Here is a 26,424-nt window from a genome sequence, read left to right on the forward strand (position 1 = left end):
TATGTTTCCCACTAAATAATGCCAAGTTTAATTTACACTATCAGACACCTTGCCAAAAGCTTCCAAACAATATTCTAGGATATGCCCAACTGAAGACAGTATGACAGGCCAGTTGAGCAGGCAGTATAAAACAGGAATTACTGTGGTCAAGTGTGCAATGCAACAAAATTGCAATTGCTACCTGAGTAATTCACTATCAATGCATATAGAAATCTTGCCAGAAAAGCAAACAAAATTTGCATCCATAAATCTGTATGGAACTCTAAATCATATAAAACTGCAAGCAACTTTCACAAATGCATTTATGTATACAGTTCTGTAGCTAAAAGGAGCTTTATAAAACTTGATGACAAAACCTGCTTTAAAAGTTATATATCAGCAAGTGTGCAAATGAAAAAAATATCACTTCTCTGATAGCAGTTAATGTCTGGGTCTAGCTTCTACAACTCTCTCCAAATCATTGCCTATATAAGAACAACAAGAAACTATGTGCTTTATCAACAAGAAAACTGTATGGCTGTGCAATCTGACTCAAAACTTCCACACATTGAAATCCTGCTCAATGGGCATACCTTTGAAAAGTATATAAAGAAAACTTCAAAAGAGAGGCACTGAACCTAAAAAATACCTCTAGTATTACTGTTAAGAAAATCTACTATTAAGGTAAGACTAAGGCAATTTTTATGTTTTGATTTATTCAGACTTATTAAAAAATGGACTCAACCCAAAAAAACCCAACCCTTCTAAAACAAAACACACACAAACTGCAGACTTCTTCCTTCATTTAGAATATACATTTCCTTGAAGATATTTAGAGAAATCTATTAAGTTTTCAACAAAAACTTTTGTAAGAGTGGATTAAAAGATAGCTGCCAATTTAAAATTAATGATTTTGAGTACTGCAAAGAATTTTCTAGTACAATAGCTGATCTTAGTGCCTTAAGCAACTTCTGTAATCTTACATTTCCCTTTTTAAGTATTTCCCCCTCATAACTGTCAAGGAAATGGAAAAAGTTCTTTTCCTAACTCTTTCCTATCTTAGCCCTCCGAAGCATAATAATAGTAACTGAAGCTTTTTCAGAAAGAATACTTTTAGGCAGAAAGCATTCACTGCACTCCAACAGAACACGCGCCTTGGCATCCTCTGGTTCACAAGAGATGGAACTGCCACTGATTTAATACTTTTGTTCCTGTTATAAGATTCAACCACTAGATCAAAGAATTCTTGAAGAACTCCTTGACCTATACGGCAGAGAACTATTCACATGTTTCTTCGAAATTTGTTCTCACGTCAGAAGTAGGAAAGGTTAAGTTTCTGAAGACAGCCATGAAGGAGAGTGCAGATTCAACCAGAGACTTCTGCTCTCTCAGTTATTGAAATCAAAGATCTGTCCTCTCATCCCAAGTTTACCACTTTAAAGTATCTGAAAATAGTATTTGCTCAACTGCTGAGAGCAATAAAGTAGCTAAGCTTTTCAAACCACAAAAACTCTCACAGAACGAACCTCTGCAACTTTCCCATGGGCCACAGCTGAAATCTGCGGACACATTTGGCCTATCTGCTTCCCCACATCCACTCCCAACAGACTCCGGGGCTGTACCATGGGTCCGTGACTCTACACCAGACTGAACGCAGGGCTCTCTAAGCCCTTCTACCCAAAGATGTAAGAAAGGGGGAACCTGAGCTACCAGTGAGCTGAGGCAAACTAACTGTTGGAGACTCAACTGTACACTCTAATTACATCCTCACATCCATCCAGTTTGTACTGAAGCATGAACCATTGTTTTCTCTGTATGACGCTTTCTGGCGTCTCAATGCTTTGTCCCACTGATTGCATCTCATCCGCTCAGAAACGTAGCAAAAGCTAGTCAAAACTAACTGTGATTCTAGAGGTCACATTCCCCAATTCTCACCTCTCTGCTCCCAGCACTTTACAAACTCCCTTTCAAAGACTATGCAGTGCCGTTTTCAGATTACTAGCTGTTAGTACAGGACAAAAGAGAAGTGCAACAGTGAAAGACTACATTGACAGCGCAATCAGCCATTTCCTCCTGCAGCTCCATTAGGATTAAGACAGGTACTCTCCACCTGTGAAGAATCTCTTCTTGAATCAACTTAATTCACAGAAGCATCGCTGCCAAATTTACGAAGCAAACCGGTAGGAGAGAACTTCGGTGCAGACTTCCAGTGAACAGTCCAGTTTGCAAAACACAAGTACAAACAGCGGTCTTTTGGAGGTCTGCTGAGCAGCAAGACATAAACTGGTATTCGCAGATCAACGCTTGAAACTACTGTGAGGAAGATGCATACTGTTTCAAATACTACCTACACTTCTACTGAGGTTTGTCAATCCAGAAGAAAACCTCTGTTTGATTTTGATCTGTCACTTTCTTATTTCCCCTCTCCAATACTGGAAGAACATAGAAAGTCTATTTTTTACCTTACTTCCTGTAAGTATAAAAACCCCGATGTAATCAATTAACTCTCTTTGCCTGTTTTTAAACATTTGGCTACTCAATGGTTGCCTGTTGTACACTGTCAGCCTAGAGAGTTTTTGCAGCACTTGCCTGACTTGCATTTCACAATGATGCCAGAGAAAACGTTTATTTGAGAAAGCCAAGGGCAGTCCAGCAAGATAGGCATATTGCTGTTACTCACCAGAATTTTTCCACCTATACTTCTATATGACAAGGATGGCTATTTAACTTAGAGAACACACCAAAGAAACCAAGTTTTACAGCGATTACTCTGACCCCATGCCTCTTGCCTTATTTGGATATTTTCACACACTTTCTAAACAGAATTTATATACTGTTGAAAAGCTGTGTGTTGTGTTTGAAAAATCTGTTCCAACATCTTTGTATAAGCCTCACTTTCCAAATACCATAAATGTCTAGAAATTTTCTTGTACAGTACTGTTCTATACTATGCTTTAACACGTACTTTCAAACACACCCCAAAAGCTGTAAACTAAAAAGGCATAAAATTTAATGGTTTATACATCACACTTAAAATTTTAACTTTACTCAATAAATATTTTTATTAAAAAATAAGTCTTTTAGAAATCTGGCACACCAAAATTAAACAGTGAAGTTATTCTACCAAGTGTCAAAAGGTGCCCAAAGTGCCTTTTCTCTGAGAAGAGGAAAGGAAGTGACACATGCACAGGCATTTGAGATAGAGTAAATTATTAATTCTTACCGTAGCAATGTTATTTTGAGCTTGCCCTTTGATCTTGCTAAACACAGATCAACCAATTCTGTCGGCCCCCAAAATTTCAATAAGGAAGTGACATCCGAGAGTATCAGAATATACTCTCTTGCATACTCTGTCCAATTCCTCTGTATCTTGTTGGCAAGAACTAGGAACACTGAAAACTGCAAAGCTCAGAGGCACCCCCTATAATATGTTTAATAACCCAATGAAACAGGTTAAGGAATTTATAAAGGAAACTTACAATGCTTTCAACTAGGAGTACAAAACAGGCACTACCTCACCAATTAAAAGGTTAAGAACTGCTATGTACCCACAGCTTATTCCCACACAAAGTAATTAAGCAGACTGTGAATTAATACCCCTCCTTCTCCACACAGAAAAATAAACACTTAAGATACTGAACTAAAATACTGAAGCAAATGGCCAACTTTGACATATGTTACACGTTAACTTTTAACTACTACAAAAAACCTCACCCATTAGGGTACATGTAAATATCTTTCCTCAAAGGCAGATGTGTGCATCTTCTAGAGAAGCCATTGCAAGAAATCCAAGTTTAGCTCAAATCATTAGCAGAACCCCAATAAGCTTTTATGAGGTTAGGAATACCCCAAAAGGGTGTTGTACACACATATTTGAGGACAACACTATAGCCAACATAAGTTCAAACTCAGAAAGATTTACCAACAATTTTTTCTCCAAATTTCCAATAATTGTAGAAATAAAGCTTTAGCTTTTACAACCTGAAATCTATTCAGGACAACTTAATTCCCAATTTTGAACAGAAACTGCAATACCTCATGAAACAAATATATTTATTTAGAGATAGTGTTAAGTCTAAGGTGAGCAAAACTTTGTTTAAATAGAATTAGTGTTTGTTAAATATATACACCACAGTAATATATAATTTCTATTATTCTGCCAACAGATACTTACTTCAAGTTAATATCCTTAAAAAGTCTTTCAAAAAACCACAAAAGCATAATTTAAATTTTATTATAATAATGTCACCATGTAGAATAATGATTTTTATTTTGCTTTCAACCACCATTTTTCTGTGTGTAAAGTTATATGCTTGACAAATCACAGTACAAAACAAAGTCAACCACTACTGAAATCTCTTGCCTGTGTGAAAGAAAAACCGTTTTATGCTTTGTAGACAAAATATGCATGCATTCCAGTAAGAATTCCATTGCACGTCCAAGCCCAGCCAGACCCAGGATACTCTGATCATCAATCACTACACCCATTATAGCTACTACTGATTGTATTCTTGAATAAAAACGAGTCCAGCCTGAACAATTAAGAACAGACAGAATGCTTCATAAATTTTAATTAACTGTTCTGGACCATCTTTCACAAAGTAACAAAAAAGATTATCACCTATTTGGTAGAATAACAGAAAAGTCTAGACCGGAAGAAATCTCTGGAGATCACCTGGTCCAACCTGCCATCAAATGCACAGCCCTAGATTGGGTTATCCAGGGTCCTTTCAAGTCTTTACTACTGCTAGCAAGGGAGATTCCACCACTTCTCTGGGAAAACCATTCCTATGTTTAATTCTTAATTAAGCTTCTCACAATGAAGAATTTATTTATTTTACGTGGATGGAATTCTCCTTTAGGAGAAGTGCACACTGTGCAACTTGTGCAACTTGTGCACACTGCTTCTTCTTCTGCCACTGTGTACATCCTTGCAAACAGAGTACTTTTCTCTGTATCTACTGGGCACAGGAAGACCCGTTATTTCTACCCCCTCAACAATCTCCAACCCTCTAATCACCTTCTGCTGGGCTACTGAGTGGAGTAAGCACATGCCTTGATCTGCTGATGGTTCTCTTCCTGATGCAGTCCAGGACAGTGTTTGCCTTCTTTACTGCCACGGTACACTGCTAGCTCATGTTAAGCTTGCTGTCCACCAAAACCTCCAGGTCATTTGCAGCAGAGCTATACCACAGCCAGTCAGTCCCCAGCCTGTTCTGCCACTTAAGATTATTCCATTCCAGGTGCAGGACTTCATATTTATGTTTGTTAAATCTCATGCAATTCTTGTTGGCCTGATTTTCCAGCCTGTCAAGGTCTCTCTGAATGGTGGCTCCTCCTTCCCATATACTACCTCTCCTCCTTCCACTTTGAAGTCATCTGCAAACTCAGTGAGGTTTCAGTCCTACCACTAGAACATTTACAAAGATATTGAATAGTACTACTAGACCCAGCATTGACCCTCAAGGAACTCCACTTGTGACCAGCTGACAGTTTGACTTTAAGCCATTACATTACATGATCCTTTAATCTTGGCAGGTGAGTCACTTCTCACGGTCTGTATGTTCAGACTGGATCTTACCAACTTGTCTACAGGGATCCTAGGGGAGAAAATGTCAAATGCCTTGCTAAAGTCAAGGTAGATAGCATCCATAACTCTTCTCTCATCCACTGAGCAAGTGGTTTCATCACAGAAGGCAATCAGGTTGGTCAAGCACAATTTACCCTTGGTAAATCTGAGTTGGGTTTTCCCAGCCACTTTCTTGTCTTTCATGTGCCTGGAAACAACTTCCACAAACACTTGTTCCATAATTTCCCCAAAGACTGAAGTGAGACTGGCTGGTCTGTAGTTTCCCAAATTTCCTTTTTGCATATGGGTGTAGTATCTGCTCTTTTCCAGTCACTTAGGTCTTCAACGACCTTTCACCAACTCAGATACATCCCGTCAGATCCTTTTCATCTGTATGTGTCCAACCGGTACAGATGGACCTTAACTCAGTCCTCCTCTACTGTCAGTGGTTTGCTGTTTACTTTGTTGTCGCTTCTTGGCACAGAGACTTGGGAGCTGACCTTTCCTATGAAGACCAAGGCAAAAAGAAAATGGAGTACTTCTGCCTTTTCTGTGTCATTCATAACCAAGCTTCCAGTCCCATGCAGCAGTGGACCTACATATTCCTTGAACTTCTGCTTGGTACTAACATACCTACAGGAGTTTTTCTTGTTATTCTTACCACCTTTTGCTAGTTTGAGCTCAACCTGAGCTTCTTCCATCCTAAACATATCTTTGCATACCTGAGCAATATTTCTCTATTACTCTTTGGGAGTCTGTCCCATTTTCTAAGGGTAAGGTGAATAAACAGCTCCTCCAAAAATATATAATGGATATTTGAGATATTAAAAGACAGGAAGAAAGCTTTTTTTCCCCTCTTTTTAGAATAAAAAGGAATATTCAAATCAAAATGTTTAAAAGCTACAGAACACACAAACTTGTAATGTACTGAATATGCACCAGTGTATTCCTAAATATTTTCAAGATCTTATGTTCAAATTGATTCTATCAATAGTTATAATTCAGTTACTAATTCAGAACATTACGAAATGAAACATCATTTCATCAGGAATCATGGTTTTTAGTTGTGAGGCAAGAGAGATCTGAAAGTTATGGATAAAGGGAAAAAATATTACTGAAATACCTACTAAACAAAGAACTGCTAGGAATTTGCTTCTGAGGATGAGCTTCTTTTATGAGTACTACCGAAAAGAAAGATCTTACTCAGAAAGCAGTACACCTTACTGTCTGCCTCTTCTGTTCTCTGAGATTTCATATTTTAAACTTTAAATCAAACATGTGCATGTAACAGGTAAAATTTAAATTAAAAGATCATTTCCTCCAAGATTAATCTCTAGGAGAACAATGTATTGTTGGTAAGACATGGTTTTGCATAACCCTTCTTTTTGTTTTCTTATTCCTTAAGGATAGATAAAAATCTAAGATTCACATTAACTTAGCCTATGCTGTAGAGTACCTCGAAACTTTTCAATGAGGAAGGAATCCCATGACATTTAGTCTCGGTCTCCACACAGTTTTATCCAAACTCTCATATCTTCTTATACTTAAATTTTTCCTTGACATTTATTTTTTAATTTGAAATTAAACAGACATGATCACCACTTTTACATGGGAAGTATGATTTATCTCTACATTTAACTGCATTTCATACTGGGATTTAAAAAAGAAGAAAAAAAAAAATCACACTTTAGCAATTTAAACAAATTAGGTAGGAAACAAAAACCACAACAGTAAAGAAGTCAGTAACATGTCACAAAATATTAAGCAAGTGCCAAAAATCTTCTCATATGAAAGGGAATGGAGAACTCCAAAAGTTATAAGTATTAAGAACTCAATTTTTCAGACATGCAAAATTCTTAGAAAGTCAGCATACTATAAAGATCAGAATGATTTGAAATGAATATAAGTAAGGGTACATATGTTCATGATCATTAGGAAGAAATTTTAATATGTAATATAAAAGGAACAAAAAAAGTAAAACCAGTCCATTACCATGGGACCCAGACTTAAGAGTGAATTAATATACTTAAAAGCTGGCTGTGAAGCCCCAAAGAGCTATAAACAAACAGTCACTGGCTAAAAACACAGACCTTAGAGAGTTATCTCTCAGTCTTTAGTACTGTTACACAAACCTATTAAGGAGGTTATGAGACATTTTCCATAATTGCCTGTTAAATAATATTTTGTCTAAGAAACTAGTTCACAACATGGTTATCACAAGGTTTTTAAAGCAGCAGACTTCATAATTCACCTTTCGTATCTTAAGAGTATCCACCTACTTTCACTAGTAATCATTTGCTTTATTGACAGCTACCACGAATCCTGTTGCACACTGGTACAGACACAAATTTTTGCACGCACCACCTGAACTGAGTACAAAGAAAAATGCATTTACATGTAACTTTGATAAAAAACAAGGTGCATTCTGAATTTCAAAATAATATGAGAAGGATGCTGGCTGCAGTCATTTTAGTCAAGGGAAAAAACAGTTGGCATGAAGGATGCTATGTATGTTTCCTACATAAGGAAGTAATTTAAATGAATAAAATTATTTATTTTTTATGCAGGACTTCATATTCCAGAAGTTCTCTGAATGTGGATATATGAGTTTTAAGTCAAAACTGATATTGACATTCTTCCATATAAGATTTGCTGTCATAATTTACTAGCATGACCAGGGTATCTCCACTTTTTGCATATATCCACTCTGTGTCACAGGAAAGTTCCTGAGAATCATCAAATTGTGAAGAACAAACAAAATGTCTCCAAGTCCTGTATATTTGAACCTTTGGCAGGATGCCAGTTCTGAGCATTACCTCTGGTAAGATGGCAGTCTTGTAGGTCCACTGCTATAGGTTATCTCATCTCTTACTATAATTTATACCCAGATCGGCATATTTCAAGCACTAGCTGCTAAATCAGTTCCCATAAATGGGATATTTCAGAAAATACAGCTTTTGGGGTTTTTTTTTACCTTTTTTTTTCCTTTCAGCTTTTGGATCCCAAGCTTTTCTTAAAAGCCAAGGTGCTAATTCAGACAGGTTTCCTCCTCAAATCCAGGAGGAATGAATACAAATGACCCTAACTTTATACACAGAAGTTCTACAATCCCTTTTCAACACCTATGCAAATTCAGACCAGATATAGATTAAAGTCAGCTGGCTCTTTTTCCATCCTGTCTGTCCAGCTTTAAATTTAGAAGCATACAACAATATTCCTCCTGTTAACCTTTTCTGCCACAAAAAAGGCAGCTTATACCTCACATGCCTTTCCTGAATTCATCTTCACTTGCAGAAGGGAAAAAAAGAATCATTATAAGGATCCTAATCCTCACCTCTTAAAAAACAAAGCCAATTTTTTCCCAAACACCAACCAGTTTTCTTTGTGATGCTTCCATCATCGAACAACTGCCTCAGTCACTCCCTAGTGTCCTCTTACAGAGCCAAAACATTGTGTAACTATCACAATAGGGCTTCCTGTAGTTTCCTCCACGGCACATGAAAGAGACCAGTACTGGTGGAAAGATAGAAGAACAGGACAGCTACTTGTTTCCAAACAGTAAGTTAAGACAATATTAACTTTGATTCTGTGCTATGCCTCACTTCTAGTGACCCCTGTCAGGCTAACAAATGAGGACTAGCAGAAGACAAGCATGGAGGCTGCATCACCCTTACTCTCACATAGGTACAGAATCAGTGGAGAAGACAGCAGTGGCAGCAGTGAAGGCCACCTAGTAAGTGGCTAGGAACCACAAATATAGACCTCTAGAGTAATCAAATCATGACAAACCTGTTTGTCCCAATCTGCAAATAATCCCTCATACAACAGTCCAGCTACTTAAACATGGCAAGACCATGAGTTTACACCTCACATCATGGTGATAAATATCAGCATTTAATAAAAAGCAATGTATGTTAAAATTATTATTCAATACAGAGCTTTTTTTTTTTTTTTACAAAAAAAAAAAAGTAAAGCTACTTCCTACACCACTTTTATTTCTATGTTATTTCCACAATAAGCATTACAGAAGTACTTCTTTAATCCAGTCATTCTGGTAGTCTGAACACCCAACTTCCTCAAACCACTTTTCATTTTCAAATTCAACCTCCCCTAAGAGGACTTCTACATCATGCCATACCATGATGTGCACTTTCTGGTAATGAAACATAACTGAATTCTTATACAGAATAACATAGTTCAAATTAGACAACCATAAAATCTGCATGTTTTTACCCTACTATTTAGCTCCAAACTAATGGTGGAATCATTAATTGTGATTTCTATTTATTCTACACCTTCCATAAGAAAATCTTCTGAAGAGATCAGCACCAGAGTTCTTGGCTTTTAAACAAGGAACTAAAAGTAATTTACTCAATAGAATAAGAATGTATGGATATTTTAACACCACTACTACTGAAAAAAATTGCATCAATGTAGCACTGCATCTCATTTGTATCAACTGCAATAGCTTTGCAGTGAGTCTCTAATATCTAATCCCTACAATGACAAGTGACACACAGGTTTCTATCTTCTGATTAATAAGCAGGGATTCCTAAAACTTGCTAGCGGTGAGATTCTTCATCTTTCTTCTTTAACCTTAAATGAATAGTGATATTCAGATTGAACATTCTTAGTAAATAGTACTAAGCCTTTCAACTCAAAGAAATATGAACACACCTGAAACTTTGAGCAACCTGCTGTTTGTTCCACTTTGATTTCTAGTAAATTAAGTAATCAGAAAAAAACAGACATCTTTGACTGCACTATTACAGATGACTGACTCAAATCTTTTGCATATACCATGTATCTGACCACTGTACGTATGTTTTTTTAATGTTAAAAGGAATTGATACTGCTGGGTTTATCTATTTTGATTAGTAGTAATTACAAAAATAGTTAACTAACAGCACACGCAGTTTTATGAGCTGTAAATAGAAAAGGAGGAAGTGCGTTATGTGAAAGTCAGAATCTCTTCTAAAGAAATCCTGAAGTCAGTATTCAGGCATAAATCCTATTAAAGAAAGGAGGCGTTCTTCCTGAGAAAACCACAATTTGAACTGTTAAATCACCTGAATGTAGATGAAGGCATGGCTGAAAATTTGCTTCTTTTTCATGACGCTCCATCCCATCCCTTGATTTGAAAGGCATCACCCAGTATCTCTTTAGCTTCTTTAGCTGACTTCCCCCCCCCCCCCCCAATGATCAGTATTAGTCATATTGGTATATTAGCTGGAAACTTCCAGCAGGTCAAGATTCAATGACACTGGATTCTGTGCAGCTATGCAGCAGGTGATACTTTCAGTGGAACAGTTAAAGAAGCAGGTAAACAATACATGTAGTATACGAAAATAAACACACCTTGTGAAGAATATCTGTTACAATAAGACTTGTTGCCTCCCAATGACAAGATGATCGTTCTCTGCATACAGCAGACCACAAACTTGAGGATAGATTTGAAGTAATGGCCTTAGAAAGATTAGATGAGGTGACTACTGAGTTTGACTGGGAACCTTTCCAAGCTACTGCAGAAGAACAAGGACTTTTGTGGGAAAACTCAAACAGGAGAAGAAAAGCCTTCAAAGTTAAAGATATGGAGCGCAGCTTTGGCCACTTTAAGTCTATTCAGAAAGCTTAAATCTTGAACTCCCCCCCCCCCCCAAAAAAAAAAAAGCATTCAAATGGCTGGCATTCCTGCATAAACATCTCTGGCTCATATCAATACTGGGCCAGCACTCCAGGCCAAAGTCTTGCCATTCCACACAGCACTGTGAGAAAGTAACGACTAGTAAGCATTTGAGCCACGAGCAGGAACATCTCTTAATTATGCTTTGTTCACACAAAAGTCAGACAGGAAAACAGCAGCTGCAATTCTATTTCTCATAAAGCACCAAGTTAAGCAGCTCACAAGTAGTATTTCCCCTTACTCCCAGTGTCCCCAAAGGCTTCAAACTGACTCAGAAAAATAAATGAAAACGCTTTCAAATAGCAAAATTTCCCATCCATTGAAGATATTTTCAGCACCAAGGTTGCAAACTCAATTCTATTTTCCAAGGACTTGTTATTTTAAAATACTTCAGAGATATTTGATCTCTTCTATTTTTAAAAGACCATCCAATAGACTTGTCAGCAAATTACTTCAGTGAAAGAAAGTAAAGGAAAGGAGATCCAACACTGGAATATTACCTGCCATCTGGAGGGGCTTAACAAATTATACAGATTGGTGGTATTTGAGCCCAGAGCTCAATCATTTAAAAACTGTGTCCATCCACATGTCAGTAAGTTTCAGCTGGTGAAAGGAATTCCACAAAGAAATGTTAAAATATCAACAAGAGACTACTTTAGACCTGAATTCCTTATATCCTACAAAACTCTGCTGTTTCACTATTAACTTAAACTACTGACATTAAGTTGGAAAACACTGAGGGACATTGTAGACATATCTGCACCTCTTTATCATTAAATACCTTTTTGGGGACTGTATTTTGTCTAAAACAGGCAGGATCTGACTAGGAGTCACAGCATTTCTTTTACTTATCTTTTAAATTTATTTTGGTGTAAGACAATAAAAGAATTGCCTGATCTGTATAAACAGAAGCACAAGTATATTTCTATTTATTAAAACATACATATGGGATCAGCACTTAAACAGGAAAAAAGTAAAAATTTTAAAAAGGAGAAAATGACCTACAGAGAAATTTCAGAATTTCTTCATTTTTATATTACCTATATTACTTTTACAAAGGAAAACATTTTGAAAGGTACAAGACAAATGTTCACTGAGTGCATATAAAAAACTAAACTACATACAAGATTCATACCATTTTCACTATGGCCAGGTCTCCACCTTTTCCTACATCACTGCATGAACATATTATAACCATGACTATATAAGCAACTCTACGCTCCATTTATGTGGATGCAGTTATTTTGTTCTTCTCTAGCTTTCAAGAGCTGCACATTCAATCTAGATGCTGCAAAAAAATACCTTTTACTGTAGTGAACTTAAAACAAAGGTGTCCTTAAAGGAAACCAGTGTAAGCAGCAGGAAAAGACAAGAGAAGATAAAGTAAAAATTTTTAATTATTGGAAGTGTTTCTTAATATTTGTGGCAATTAGCACACATATACATAGTTGCATTGTGTGATATTCTACGCCATTTATAGAAGGAAGCAGATACAAAACTGTTGTAAATTGTCTTAAGATGAAAATGCCATAGACTTAGATACGTCTAAATACCTCTGCTACATGATCATTTTATTCTTTTCAAGAGCAAGTGGAAAATAATTCTTTACCATGCAATAACTATTTTTGCCATGTGTTGCGCACATGTATTCTATTTCCAGCACACATTACCACCAAGCACATGAGATCAGATTATTTTTGCCAGCAGGTTTTCTTAGCTAAAGATATAAATGGCAAAGCAGGCTCAGTTCTCTCACCAATAAAGAAACCAGGTGCCATAGGCAGTTAATACACCAGGGTAAAGGGTTAGTTAGCTCATACAGTGCACTGTGACAACCTACCTCAGAGAGCTGTGAAGAAAACCAGCAGCCCTTCTTCGCAAATAAAGATGTGAAATACCCACAGAGGTGACATGAGTATTTCAAATGCAGGCGACTACTCAATTTGGCTTAATAGTTACCGAAGAGATCTGGACCTTAGACACCACAGTGGAAAGTTAAAAGTTTAGAGGTATGTAATAGAAGTTAAAAAGAATTAAGTTCCTCATCTAAGCACAATGCATTTACCGGTGGTGTCCTGGGTAGCAGAGGCCTAGCCAAAGGTTACCCTTATTGATTTAGTATTAACAGGGCTAATCAATAATCTGTATCTTTCTGTTAAAGTGATCTTCACCTGGTTTTAGCCACTTTAAAACCACACAGTTTTTAACCATTTTATATGGAGCTTAGACAAGTGACTGTAACTTCTGACAAAAAATGGATCCATATGCATGCCCTGAAACTGTAGCGCAATCTCTAGCCAAAATCTGAAACTAAGGTTGCAGCTTTTGAGAAGATGTAAGACAGGCTATGACAGACACGGAATTTACACATAATAAAGATTTGATTGCTTTCTTTTAACCAGGATTTGAAGATGATGAAAAGAGTGAGAATTACATTAACTAAAATAGCCACCCTCCTTCATAATCCTGTTAAAATGGTATCATGTTGCAGTCAACCAAATTGCTCAACACCCCTACTGACCTGTTGTCATCACCAAACCATGACCAACTTGATATTACTAAAAGACAGAATTCTGTCTAGTAAAGTCCTCTGTTTTCTGTGCAAAAAATAAAATTCCAGTTCAAAATATGTAAAGCTGTCTTGGGAATCTAAAATGTATTTATTAGAGAGACATACAAGCAGCTTGGAAAGACAGATGAAGTTCCTGAATTGTCTTAATGCAAGTTAGGATACTAACCCAGCTTTTAAGAGATTTGAAAAAAATAAATTAAATGTCTTCACTCTTACATACAGAGAATTTTTCTCCATCCCAAGATTTCAAATGAAAGACCTAAAGCAAAAGCACATTGCTGATGCAGGCCTATAAAGAAAGACAGCCAAACAACATTCTGTAATTTAGGAATATATCTCAAACTGGTAATCTAATACCTAATACTCTAAAGGCGCTGCAATTCCAGACTCCAGTAAAAAACGGCAACTGTCCACAGGTAAAGCAGTGAGAATAACAATCACCATAAGGCATCTCAATGTCTGCACAAACTGCCAACCATGAAGGGCTAGAAGTACAGAAAGACTCTTTTTCCAAAACTTGTGTTTCTACCTGAATAGCGCTAATGATACTTTTGGATTAAAAACAGCTAAAGACCACCTCCCTAAGTACTGAGTTCTTAGTTAGAGTTCACCACTGCACTCTGAAAATAAAACGGGAAAAAATAATAACCCTCTAGGGCTGCAACACCTGTTGGAACAGGCTTGAAGTGACTTCAAGCATCCCATTAGCAAAGTCAAAAAGGAGTATGGTAATATTAGAGTAACGTTGGTATTCATTACCATACAAGCACATTTTTGAAGCTACCGTACTTAATGACTCAAGATTTCATTGCTGTTGTCATACAAAACTATAGTTTTGTACCGAGTTTGACCCTGGCTGGCAGGTAAGCCCCCACCCAGCTGCCTGCTCACCAGCAGGATGGAGAAGACAAAATGGAACGGCAAAAGCAAGGGGAAAAATAAAAAACCTCGTGGGTTGAAATAAAGGCAGTTTACTAAGTACAGAGGAAAAAAAAAGAAAACAAATGATGCAAAAGCAATCATCCACCACCAGCAGACTGATGCCTCGCCAGTCCTGAGCAAGGTCTACTTTGGAAAAACTTCTCCCCAGTTTTACTGCTGAGCACAACATCATACATTACGGAGTATGCCCTTGCTCAACTCAAGTCAGCTGTGCCAGCTGTGTCCCCTCCCAGCCTCTTGCCCACCCTTAGCCATCTCGCTGGGAGAGTGAGAAGCAGAGGGGGCCTTGATGCTGTACAAGGACTCTTTGGTGACAGATAAAACACTGGTGTCTTATCAACACTGTTTTGGTCACCAATCTAAAACACAGCACCATAAGGGCTGTTATAAAGAAAATTAACTCCATCTCAGCCATGGCCAGTACAAGTTTTTAATATAAGACCACTAGTACTCAAAGCATTTGTTAGCACATAGGTCAACCACAGGTGAAACAATCCAAATACTTCAAAATACCTACAGAGAACTACAGAAAGCTGACACATACAAGGATATCGGAGAACCCACCTGAACTGCCCTGTTACTTCAAAGAGCATAAAGACACCAGTGAAGACTGCACAGGTATTCCTGTAGCTTTAGGTATAAAATCAACAGTTATCTAGCTCTAACACACCTGCAGAAATCTACACAGCCTGTAGCTTGCTTAAAGACGACAAATTATGCCATGTTAAGGATTCTCCTGAACAGGAGAATCTCAAGCATACCAAAACGACTTTGGTCACTTCCACAGAAACAAAGACTGTTCAGATACAGCATCCTCTCCACCAGTCTACCCTACCAAATCAAAGACTTCAAGCAGCACTGAATCTTGCAGTCCTCAGACTTCGATACACACAAAGAGACACCAGAACTGGTCTCGTGATGGTTACATAAGTTTCCAGTTAAATCTTTTTTATGATAGTCAAGTTCATCTGCACATGTCTGTATTACACACATAGCTAATTATAAAAATTCCTTACATGGTGTCATGTACACCAATAATCATCTAATTACAAGCTTCAATGATATAGGACAGAAAAGGAAAAAAAAAATTGATGCATTTAAGTGAGTAGCTGTACACAAAGTTCAACACAACTCCTAAGCAATCCTAAGCAGTGCCAGAAGGAGTATATTCCAAAAGTCAAATCCAACCGTAACAAGCATATGAAATGCAGCAAGTTGTCTACACAGGTAACCTAGAAGAAGTAGGTTTGTATAAACCTGATAGAAATACTATAGAATACATTTTTAAAACCAAAATTAAATGCATTGCAGTTGCAGTAGATACATGATATAGCTATTGGAGATGCATTTCCAATCCATACAAGCTCCAATAAGCCAGTTACAAAGATATCTGTTGATCAAGCCTTAGAGAAGCGTATTTAAAAACATTACAAACACAGAGCAAAACTATTTCTGATTATTCTCTAAATATTGAAATAAAAATCTGGATATATTTTATATCCAGAAAGCAGAGTCTCTTGTAAGAGGAACTGGGAAAACAAGTTGTCCGACCACCTAAGGATATCCACTGCAGCACATAGTTGTCCCAATATAAAATGTTTTGCTTCCATCTGGTATCTTTTCCATTTTAATTTAGTCTACTCTAGTAAAATCCACTCCAGAAAAGACTTCACTATTTGAAAATTCATTATAGCACGTCAAGTAAGGTCTGCATGCACATATCACTATTCTAGGTATTCAATAACTGAGGTGCCTTTCACTGCTTCATAATCATCTTGACAAGATGTCACTTTCATTTAAATTCCGGGACACACTTGAAGATGCTTCTCCACAGCTCCTGCTTGTGTCAAGTTTGCACACCAAGTCACTACAAATTTCTACTCAGGAGACTTCTGTATCATTTCTGTAACCATCCAAAAGACCCTGAGCATTGTGTCAGTTTCAAACATTTCACAAAACTGCAGAAGTTCTCCAACTGTTCAGGATCTTATTTAATTTGCTTATTTGCAAGCTATATGGTTATATTTATTCTCATTAATGAAATGACATTCAGTCATTTGGTTATAAAAGTCTTAGCTCTAAAGTTAGGCTCAAACCCTCTATTTTTCATTAAAAAAAACCAAGCTGCACTTCCAAAATTTTCACTCAACTTAGTGTAAACTAGATGTAGGACGGGAACTCAAAAAGGCCAAGTGTATCCTTCAGACATTTGTCTCCCTAGGTCTTCTGTACAGCTATTCAAAAGAGAGGACACCCTGGAGAACAATTCTGACTCCCATACACAGACTCCAAACAAATAAATTTCTCTTTTCACCAGTATATTTATGCTTTGTGACTACTCCTCCAGAATGTAATAACAAATTATTTTGTATCTATTAATTCAGTGTAATAATTTTAGGCACTCAATCTGATCAATTTTTCCCACGCTTTTACGACAATTTTTTAAGGGCTTTGGGAAAGTCATTCCTGTTTCCCGTTACCCTCCTCTGGTTAAACTAAAGAACTAACCAAATTCCACTCTCTCAGAAATACATCTTTTACACAGAATTTAATATTTTTAGGTGGTTTTCACTGAAAAAAAAAATATTCCCAGAAAATATCACATTCATTGTGTGCATTTGTTCTAACAGATGAAAAGCCGAAGACGTTTCTTTAAACTACGTAAATAGAATAATCTAAAAAATTAGGGTTTTTTTATCAGCAATTAAAACTTACCACAACCTCACTATGTTCTGCAATAGTCAAAGATACACACTTTAATTCTGCTTTTATACTTTCCAGCACACATAAGCCAGCTGAATGACATCAAGTATACTATAGCCCTCTGTTGCTCAAAATTAGTTCTAAAGACAGATATCCATCATGTAAAATAACCCCATACTTCAAATAACTGAAGTAGGTGTTGGTTTGTAGTTCCATGTCATTGTATTACTGAGTCCAGCCTTAGCTAAGAACTCTGTCTTACACTAGTAAATCACTAGCTTGATCATTCTTATTAAGTCACTGTCCACAAAAACATTGATTCTGCTTGGCAAGAATCACCACATAACTAGAGGACAAGGACCAATTCAGACAGATTCTTTTTTTTAGGTAAATCTTAAGTAATAGCATGGATCTCAAGTCTAAGATGCCTTCAATTCTAATGAGGAAGGAGAAAGAAGGATGCTTACGTTACTGGAATAAATGAACCTTTTACACTTCCATTTTTGAATGAGGCGTCACAAGCCACACAAGAGAAGGAATGGTCAGATGTTCTGTTTCATCAGCTTTAAAAGGCAAATCTCAAAATTACATCAATCAAGAAAAAATATTGCTAAAAAGATGGCTCTCTAGCTGGCTTTCATAATTTATCTTCCACTAATGGCCTGATCTTAAATTTGTTATTCACCAGCTTTGTGCTCTCAAATCACAGTGAGCTACAGTCTACAACTCATTCAAGACCAAAAAAGGAAGAAAAATTGCATGGAAATATCCACAACTAGCATCCCAGCTGAATACAACCAATTACCAGAAACTTTTTTTTAAGTTTTATGCTGTGGCAATATTAGCTATGAATAAAGTTGTCTGTACTTCCACTAGAGCCTAAGAAAAACGTTGATAAAGGAGCAAAGTACACTGTGGTTGAAAGTACTTTCAATTCAAATAGTCTTCAATTAGTGGAAGAATGGAGTCTCTCAGACAGAAATACAATGTTTTTATAAATTGCTCCTGGCACTAAAGGAGTAACTAAACTAAAGTTGTCATTAGAGAACTTGAAAACTAGAGGAGAGAGACACACAGTATTCCATAGACAAATGTTTAGAGCACACAATGTAGGAAGAGAGAGACATCTAAACAGATGTCCTGCACAAGCCTGATGAAAAGATTCTTGCATCTCAAGTAAGGGATGAAAGAAAGAACACAGAAGCTACAGATTTAGTCTCTTTTGTTGAAGTTAATCCACTTTAGCTTCTGTAGAGTACTAATTACACAGTACTGGTCACTACTCACTCAACTGCAGAGAAAGCTTCCTTACTACTTCTATGTAGCACATTTTTATGCAAGTTCCTCTAAGACTTTATATAAAAAGTACATCCTCAATTTCATAGTTCCTCAAGAATAAAGGTCTTGCCTCAGTCTTATTTTGGAAAATCCATAACAACTTTGGCTGCCTGCCAGGTGCCCACCAAGCCACTCTCTCACTTCCCCTCCTCAGTAGGATGGGGGAGAAAATACAATTAAAAACTCATGGGTCAAGATAAGGACAGGGAGATCATTCACTAGTTACCATCATGGGCAAAACAGTCTCGACTTAGGAAAGGTAAATTTAATTTATTGCCAATTAAAAATAGAGTTGGATAGTGTGAAACAAAAAAAACCTTAAAAACAACTTCCTCCCACCCTCCCTTCTCTCCTGGCTCAACTTCACTACTAACTCTTCTACTTCTTTCCCTGCTGCTGAGCAGTGCAGGGGGGATGGAGAATGGGGGTTGCAGTAAGACCATAACACTTGTCTCTGCCACTTCTTCCTCCTCACACTTTTCCCCTGCTCTAGCATACGGTCCCTCTCACGGGTTACAGTCCTTCATGAACTGCTCTAACGTGGGTCCTTCTCATGGGCTGCAGTTCTTCAAGAACTGCTTCAGCATGGGTCCTTTCTACAGGGTGCAGTCCTTCAGAAACAGACTACTCCACTGTGGGTCCCCTGTGGGCCTCACCTGCCAGAAAACCTGCTCCTGCATAGGCTACTCTCCACAGGCCACAGCTCTTGCCAGGAACCTGCTCCTGAGAGTGCTCTTCATGGGCTGCAGCTTCCTTCAGGGCGTGTCCACCTGCTCCAGCATGGGGTTCCCCACAGGCTGCAGTGTGGATATCTGCTCCAGAGTGGTCCTCCATGGGCTGCAGGGGGACAACCTGCTTTGCCATGGTCTTCTCCATGGGCTGCACGGAACCTCTGCTCTGGCGTTTGGAGCACCTACTCCCCTTCCTTCTTAGTGACCTTGGTGTCTGCAGAGCTGTTTCTCTCATGTTTTTTCTCACTCCTCTCTCTCACAGCTGCTGCACGTGGTTTTTTACCCTTTCTTAAATATGTTATCACAGAGGTGCCACCAGCATTGCTGACAGGCTCAGCTTTGGGCAGCCATGCGTTCGTTTTGGAACTGGCTGGAGCTCACTGTGTCCAACACAGGGACAGCTCCTGGTTTCTTCTCACAGAGACCACCCCCATGTTACCAAAACCTTGCCATGTAAACCCAATACACTGGTTTAAAAACTCTATTCCCAACTACAAAATAACTTTAAGAAAGCTGAATATACAAAAAAGAAAAAAAAAAAAAACACAAAACCAAACTTTCCTATCATTTTCTCAAGTCAGGCATTGTAATCACCAATGAGAAGGCAGACAAGTGATTCTCAGCTGAAAGCTTCATAGCTGTTTGGAGCTGATTTAAAGACTGCACTGTTGTTGACAGTCCCACCCAACTTCCTACCCCATTCCTTGTGGCTGCCTCCTCAACAGGAATGGAACACTCTTTTGGAGATAAAGAAAACGAACGTGGTTATAGTCTCATATTCTTATTGAAAAGCTTCCTGGAAACCTCCCATTTGTATTTTTTCCGCAGCTAGAAGTTGTATGTATATTTATCTATTTTTGCAGCATAAACTAAGCATGCAGCTATTTACTCTGCCAGCATTGCATTAACTAGAAGCAATTTTATTTGCTAATTTCCCAGTACCTTGTTCTACAACTCGCCAGGAGGTTAAAGTAAACTTGGACAGAATAACAGGCATCAAACAACATGCTGAACTCATCTGAACTACATTCCAATACTAGAATCATGTAAGTGTTAATTAGGAAAGCTCTGCTGTACTTAAGGCCAAGAACAAACTTTTGTTTAAGATGAACTTTTCTAGGTCTCAAAAATCCACAGTCATTCCAATTTCTTCTGAAATTCAGTAAGTCTCCTCAGGGTAGAAGGTAGAGGAGCATTTGGAGTTATCTGATGGAGGTACTTCCAAACGAAAGACATTTAAACCAGTTTTTCTCATTGGGATTTTTTCCTGTATAGACTAGGGGATCAAACCATAATCCTAACTGCACTCTTTATCAGGTCGGTTGTTCAACATGTGCTCTAGAAAATCATGACAGCTATTAGAAACAAAATTAAGAAGTAATTTTGTTTCTAAACATCAGAAACAAAATTAAGAAGTAAAATAACCCATGTCAGACAAATGCAAGCTATAGATTCCAAACTCAACAGATTACTATGTGCACACTCACAAGACATAGCTGTCACACGGCTGACCAACCTGCCGGTTTTCACGTAACTCATGTTGCTCTAGGGGAAATGCAACTGTCATTGAGCCTAGCAGTCTACAAGCAGCTGGCATCAGTTTGAATGTGAACCTTGGTGAAAGTCTGGAATGAAAAAAAGAGGAAAGAACTTAGCTACAGTCTATGTCTGAAGGCATTTATTTTGGGGAATGAAATGTATATACAGCAACAAAAATATTCAGAAGACACTAAAATATTTTCATGTATGACCTGAATCCTCAGAAGGGAACTGTGGAGTAATACATGAACTCTCTTCTCTTTTGCTCTGCAGGAGCTGGAATCTGAAGAACCAAAATATGCTCTGGGAAAATATATCCTCTCTCCTTGCTTGCATAACAGATACTGGGAGAGAAAAAGGAGACTACATCCACAATAATATTTCCCTACTACTCTTGCTAGTTCTACAAAAATAAGAGTGGGTCAAGTATTTAAGAGCTATTATGGAACTCCTTTCCTCCTTTTTTCAATTCAATCCACATCAAAACCTCATAAACGAAGAAGTCTTCAACGATCTGCTCTACCAGGTTTGTCTGCTTCATGAACTTCTGCCGGAATAACTACACCAGCTGGAAACGGCAGCCGGGAACCACACACCATACAGCCAATTCAGCTGTGCTGGAAACAAAATTCTGATGTAGACAAGTTATGCCAACAGGAAAAGCATTTCTGTTGGCTTTACTCACACCACAGACCAAATTGATGAATTTTTGCTGGCAGAAAGACTACTTCTGCTTTTCCAAGAGGGGGCTTTATTGGCCAAGCTGCAGTGACTTTTAGGTCAAAGCGGTTTGAAGAGCTCCAATACCCAAATTTTTTAAATTGTCTTGAAAGCCATTTACAACAAAAAATAAGTTAACTACTCATATTCTGATATGTCTCAAAGATTTCTGAAATGAGGTCTCTAAAGAACAACACTTTTTCAAATCTGTCAACTAAAAATTGCACCAAAGCTCTCTTTCTTTGTGTGCACACATATACAAAGCAAATAACTCATCAATCTCACAACCTCTGTTTCAATTACTACAGTTCACTTTGGAGAAGCAATACTGAAGAAACTGTTCTTAACAATTATACTCTAAACACAGTCACCAAAAAAATCTCAAGAAGTTAGAGGTTATTTCCCGTGGAAACTCTCTTTCTAATTCTTCCATGCAAAAAGAAATCTGTAAGTGGTCTGTTCCTCTAGGGAATCACAGTATTTCTTTCTCCTCCCATATGAGATGGCAGAATTTTTCTGCGTATCAACAGAGGGTGGATGAATGCAGGGGAACTGACAACAACTCATATGTGGACTTTTAGGAAAGAAACAATCTCTGATTGGACTGGAACAGTCAGTTACGCAACTGACCTGGTTGGTCAGGCACCAGAGGAAGGAAAATAAAACAGTAACTACTTTGACCTGTAAAACAGTAGCATGGGGTTTTACTTATTAGTATGAGCTGTAAACTGAACCAATGGACTATGGGCCAGTAAATTACTGCCTGAGACAAACACATGAAGAATAAATTTTTTTAAAACACATAAAAGTGCTTTCTTGACAGGACATGAAAAGAGGGCTGAAGGAACGTGACAGTCCTAAGGGAAACAATGGTACAAGGAACAGCAGGTGGAAAGGGGGAAAGAAAAGAATATAAAAGGAATCTGTTTCTTTAGTTACTGTAACCATCAACAAATAAAACTGTTTAAAAAGAAAAGAACATTACCTGATCTCAAATATCCGTAGTTTGTAATTGCAAAATATAACATAATCCCCATTTCATGTCACCAAACATACAGACAGGAGTGGGAGAGAGGGGGGGAAAAAAAAAAAAAAAAAAAAAAAGGAGAACATTTGGAATCACGCAGCATGCTTCAGCTTGCCAAAACAACATTTCCAAAAGCAAAATTCTGTAACTAAAAGCTCTATAAATATTATTTTGCCTTTTATTCAAAGCTTTAGGAAACTGAACAACAAAAGCTTTAAGATGCAGTATTAGGTTGTTCAACTCTTCAGACCACAAACATTATCAAACACTACCTGAAAACCAAAAAAAAAAACTCTTGGGGAATGGATTTTATTTTAACTTCTTTCAGACCTCACATAGTTAAGATCAGAAGAACCTGCAAGATTGTCTCCCAGAATATGCTGCCACTCCAAAATAAGGTTTTGCAACAACTTGTGGATAGTCCTTCCTCCCTTCCTCACAGTACCGTATCTCCCAACAGTGCTATGCACACACTTACACTTCCAGAAATTTTTTGAAGATGAAAAATCCTGAAAATCTGCTCACAAAACTACCTGAGCAATATCACTAATATACATGTTAAAATTACATTAATAATGAAAAATGAAGCTATTCAAACTGCCCACATAAATGTAATTCAGCTCCTTGTGTGAACACAGCATAGCTCTTAATTACTTGATCGCAGACTTTTTACCCATGGGACATGTGCCTTATCCCATGCACAGACTGTGTCATCCTTGAGGATGGAACATGGCCAGGAAATAAAAAGACTCCTGCACAGACTCACCTGCCTTGGCAGCAGAACTGGGCAGGCACACAGCATAGGCCTACATAGGCCAGGACTGGTCATACATGTTCACTGCAGAAAGGCCAATATTTTATTTATTTGGTTTTAGACAGAGAAAGAAAGTGGCCAAGAAGTGACTCAGAGCCAGAGCACTTCTGATGGAAGCACAAGAAGGCTTCACAGACATAATGCATCCTTAACCCCAGCCAAGCTCTTCTTTGACTTCCAGGTGTTCCTTTTGATCAGTGCTAGAGCATTAATGAGGAACTTTTTGCACCCATGTAAGAAGGAAGATACAAGGAAAACAGTAGTAAAAGATTCAAAGCGAATCTTTATGCAGAAATGAAAGGATAAGATTGCTGCCACAACCCTATATTCTTTTATACAATTCCTTTTTTTTCTTCCCCTCCCGTTTCAACATGTGAAAATTCCCTAATTTGGAATCACTCAAATCCACATCACCCATCAACAGAGTTTAAAACTTTCAATCACCCACACTGTCATTTTGTGAAAAACAGTTGGATGTCATGTTTTGTGGACTAGCCCTTAGAAGGAAACAAGACACTTGACTTGTGGCTTTCACAGATTTTTGATGATAGCTGAGGAATGGAAAGATTTAAGGATCTTGGATTTCATTCCACACATAAAAGGGAATTACATTCTAGGACAAAGTTTTTCAATCTGTGGTCTGTAAAATGTCAGATGGTGGTCCAAAAAATCATCATAAAAAAATGTATTTTTAAAAACATACATTCCCATAATGAATGAATTTCCCATAAAGAAAATATAATTGAGGAAATACAAAAAATAAAACAAACATTCAAAGTTTAGCCTGATTGAATTGCACTATAAAGCTTAAGAAAATGTGACAACATTTCACAAGAGGATCCTTGCATTTTTTAAGGAAATTAAGTGTTCCTGAAACAACACACTGTCCTTTAACATTTAAGTTTGAAAACGCTTTCTTCTGTTCTACTGAATTTCCTGAGTAAGTCCTCTCCAGAAAATACCTTGTTACATCCAGTATGTTCCTCCCTTCATCCCACTTCCCTAAGCCATTACCTGTTTTGTCCACGTCTCCCTATGCTTTCCCTAGTTTCATTCTCTTCACAGACACTCTTAAATTCATCTATAGAAGCAACCCATCCAGCCACGGAGCTATTTCTGCCTATTTTCATTGATAAACTCTGCCTCAAGTCTTCTGGTTCACCCTGAATTTCAGTTACCACTGTTGGAACATCCTTTATTTCACTGGTTCAGCTGCAGGAGTTTCCTTTCTTAGCACCTTCCTTTTACCTGTCACTTTTTTAAAAAATTACAGACAGCTGGTCCACACCCTATCCCTACTCCCTGGTTTAAGATCTGGATATAGCTATCCAGCCCTAGTCTTTCACACTCCTCTTTTCAGGGCTAATTTTCCTTCCCAATGTCCACACATAAACAACCTTGCATCTTGCCTACAGTCAGCTGTGTATACATACTCTAACTTGCTTTTTTTAGTCAGACAAACAGGCAACAATGCCTACTTTAAATCTTAATACCAAAACAGCTCCACAAAGTTAACCAACAGAGAATACTGGAGAAGTACCTAGAGCTCATAAATACAGTATTAATAGCATACCCGAGATCCTCTCTGCCAAAATCAGTATTTCTGCTCTCATATTTCCTATATAACACTACCGTAAAATTCATTAATGTTAAATAAAAAAATTAGTAAAAAAAGAAAAAAAAGAAAAACCAGTTGATAATAAATAAATCTCAACTAATGGCCACTTTTTTATATGAATTACATAACATCTAACTTGAAAGCCCATTTGCATGTGTTGCTCTAATGCGGCATTCTTCATCAGTTTAAAAACCACAGTTTTAAACTCTTCTTCCCCTGAAGATTGTTGTTAGTTACTGATCTTTAAAACAAGATACAACCTTTAAATTAAATACATTGATCAGTACACATATTTAACCTTTTGATATGTATTTGTAAATGCTGAATTGATTACTCCCTTTTTTCAAGAGAATTCTTTTCACAAGTCTTAGAAGTGGCAAAATGTACCTGGATGAAAACAGAGACTTACTAAAAGGAACAAAAAAGAATTTTAACCTAAACTAAAAGTACTCAGCTATGTTACATACGTAAAAATTGGAAAAACTATTTTGCATTTAAAACTGAATTAATTATGTTCTGCGTGGCTAGCAAGCTTAATGATTGCATGAGTGATAAGAAAATAAAGATTTTAGAACTGATCTCCTCTTTCTTGACAGTTCTATTCGTACATTAGAAAGAAGAAACTGACTTCTGTTTTCAGCTTCAAACAGATTTAAATTAAATTTGAATAAAGTAAGAACTGGATGTGACATCTGAAAATAAGGAGACTATTCAGTTGATATCACAAAAGACACAGTTGCTTCAATTGATTTTGACATGTTGACAAATTCTGTTTCCCAGTGTTTGATAGTTGAGAGCTTTTGTTTTCCTGAGTACTTTGGCAGGACACATGTACTGCTTGATATGTGGGTTGGGCTGTGTGCTTTTTGTTTTGTTTTGTTTCAATTTGAGAATACATTCAGTCTGCAGTAACAGTCACGTTCATAATTAATTTTAATTTTAGTATGTTTCTTTAATTAGAAGCTAATTTTAATGTGTTTAAAATATGGTTTTGATACAGCTTTCTACACAGCCTCCTTATATGGCCTCTAGCATTACTTGGTCCTCATTCTGAAGTTCATGCAAGACTTTCTAGGAGCTCAATTAAATAATTTTCCACCACCCTGAATAATCTATTACATATTTTGAAATACTTTATGACACAGAAAGAATAAAACCAATATCCGGTTCTTGTTAGCAATTGAGGAAA

General features: G+C 37.3%; 1 protein-coding gene across 1 annotated transcript in view; it reads right to left on the reverse strand.

Annotated features, from left to right (window-relative positions):
• AUH (AU RNA binding methylglutaconyl-CoA hydratase) overlaps nt 1-26,424 on the reverse strand; it is a 108,880-nt gene that overhangs the window by 74,009 nt on the left and 8,447 nt on the right. The gene's annotated exons all lie outside the window — the stretch shown is intronic.

Source organism: Mycteria americana, chromosome Z (genome assembly GCF_035582795.1).
Source record: "Mycteria americana isolate JAX WOST 10 ecotype Jacksonville Zoo and Gardens chromosome Z, USCA_MyAme_1.0, whole genome shotgun sequence".
Lineage (NCBI taxonomy): Eukaryota > Metazoa > Chordata > Aves > Ciconiiformes > Ciconiidae > Mycteria > Mycteria americana.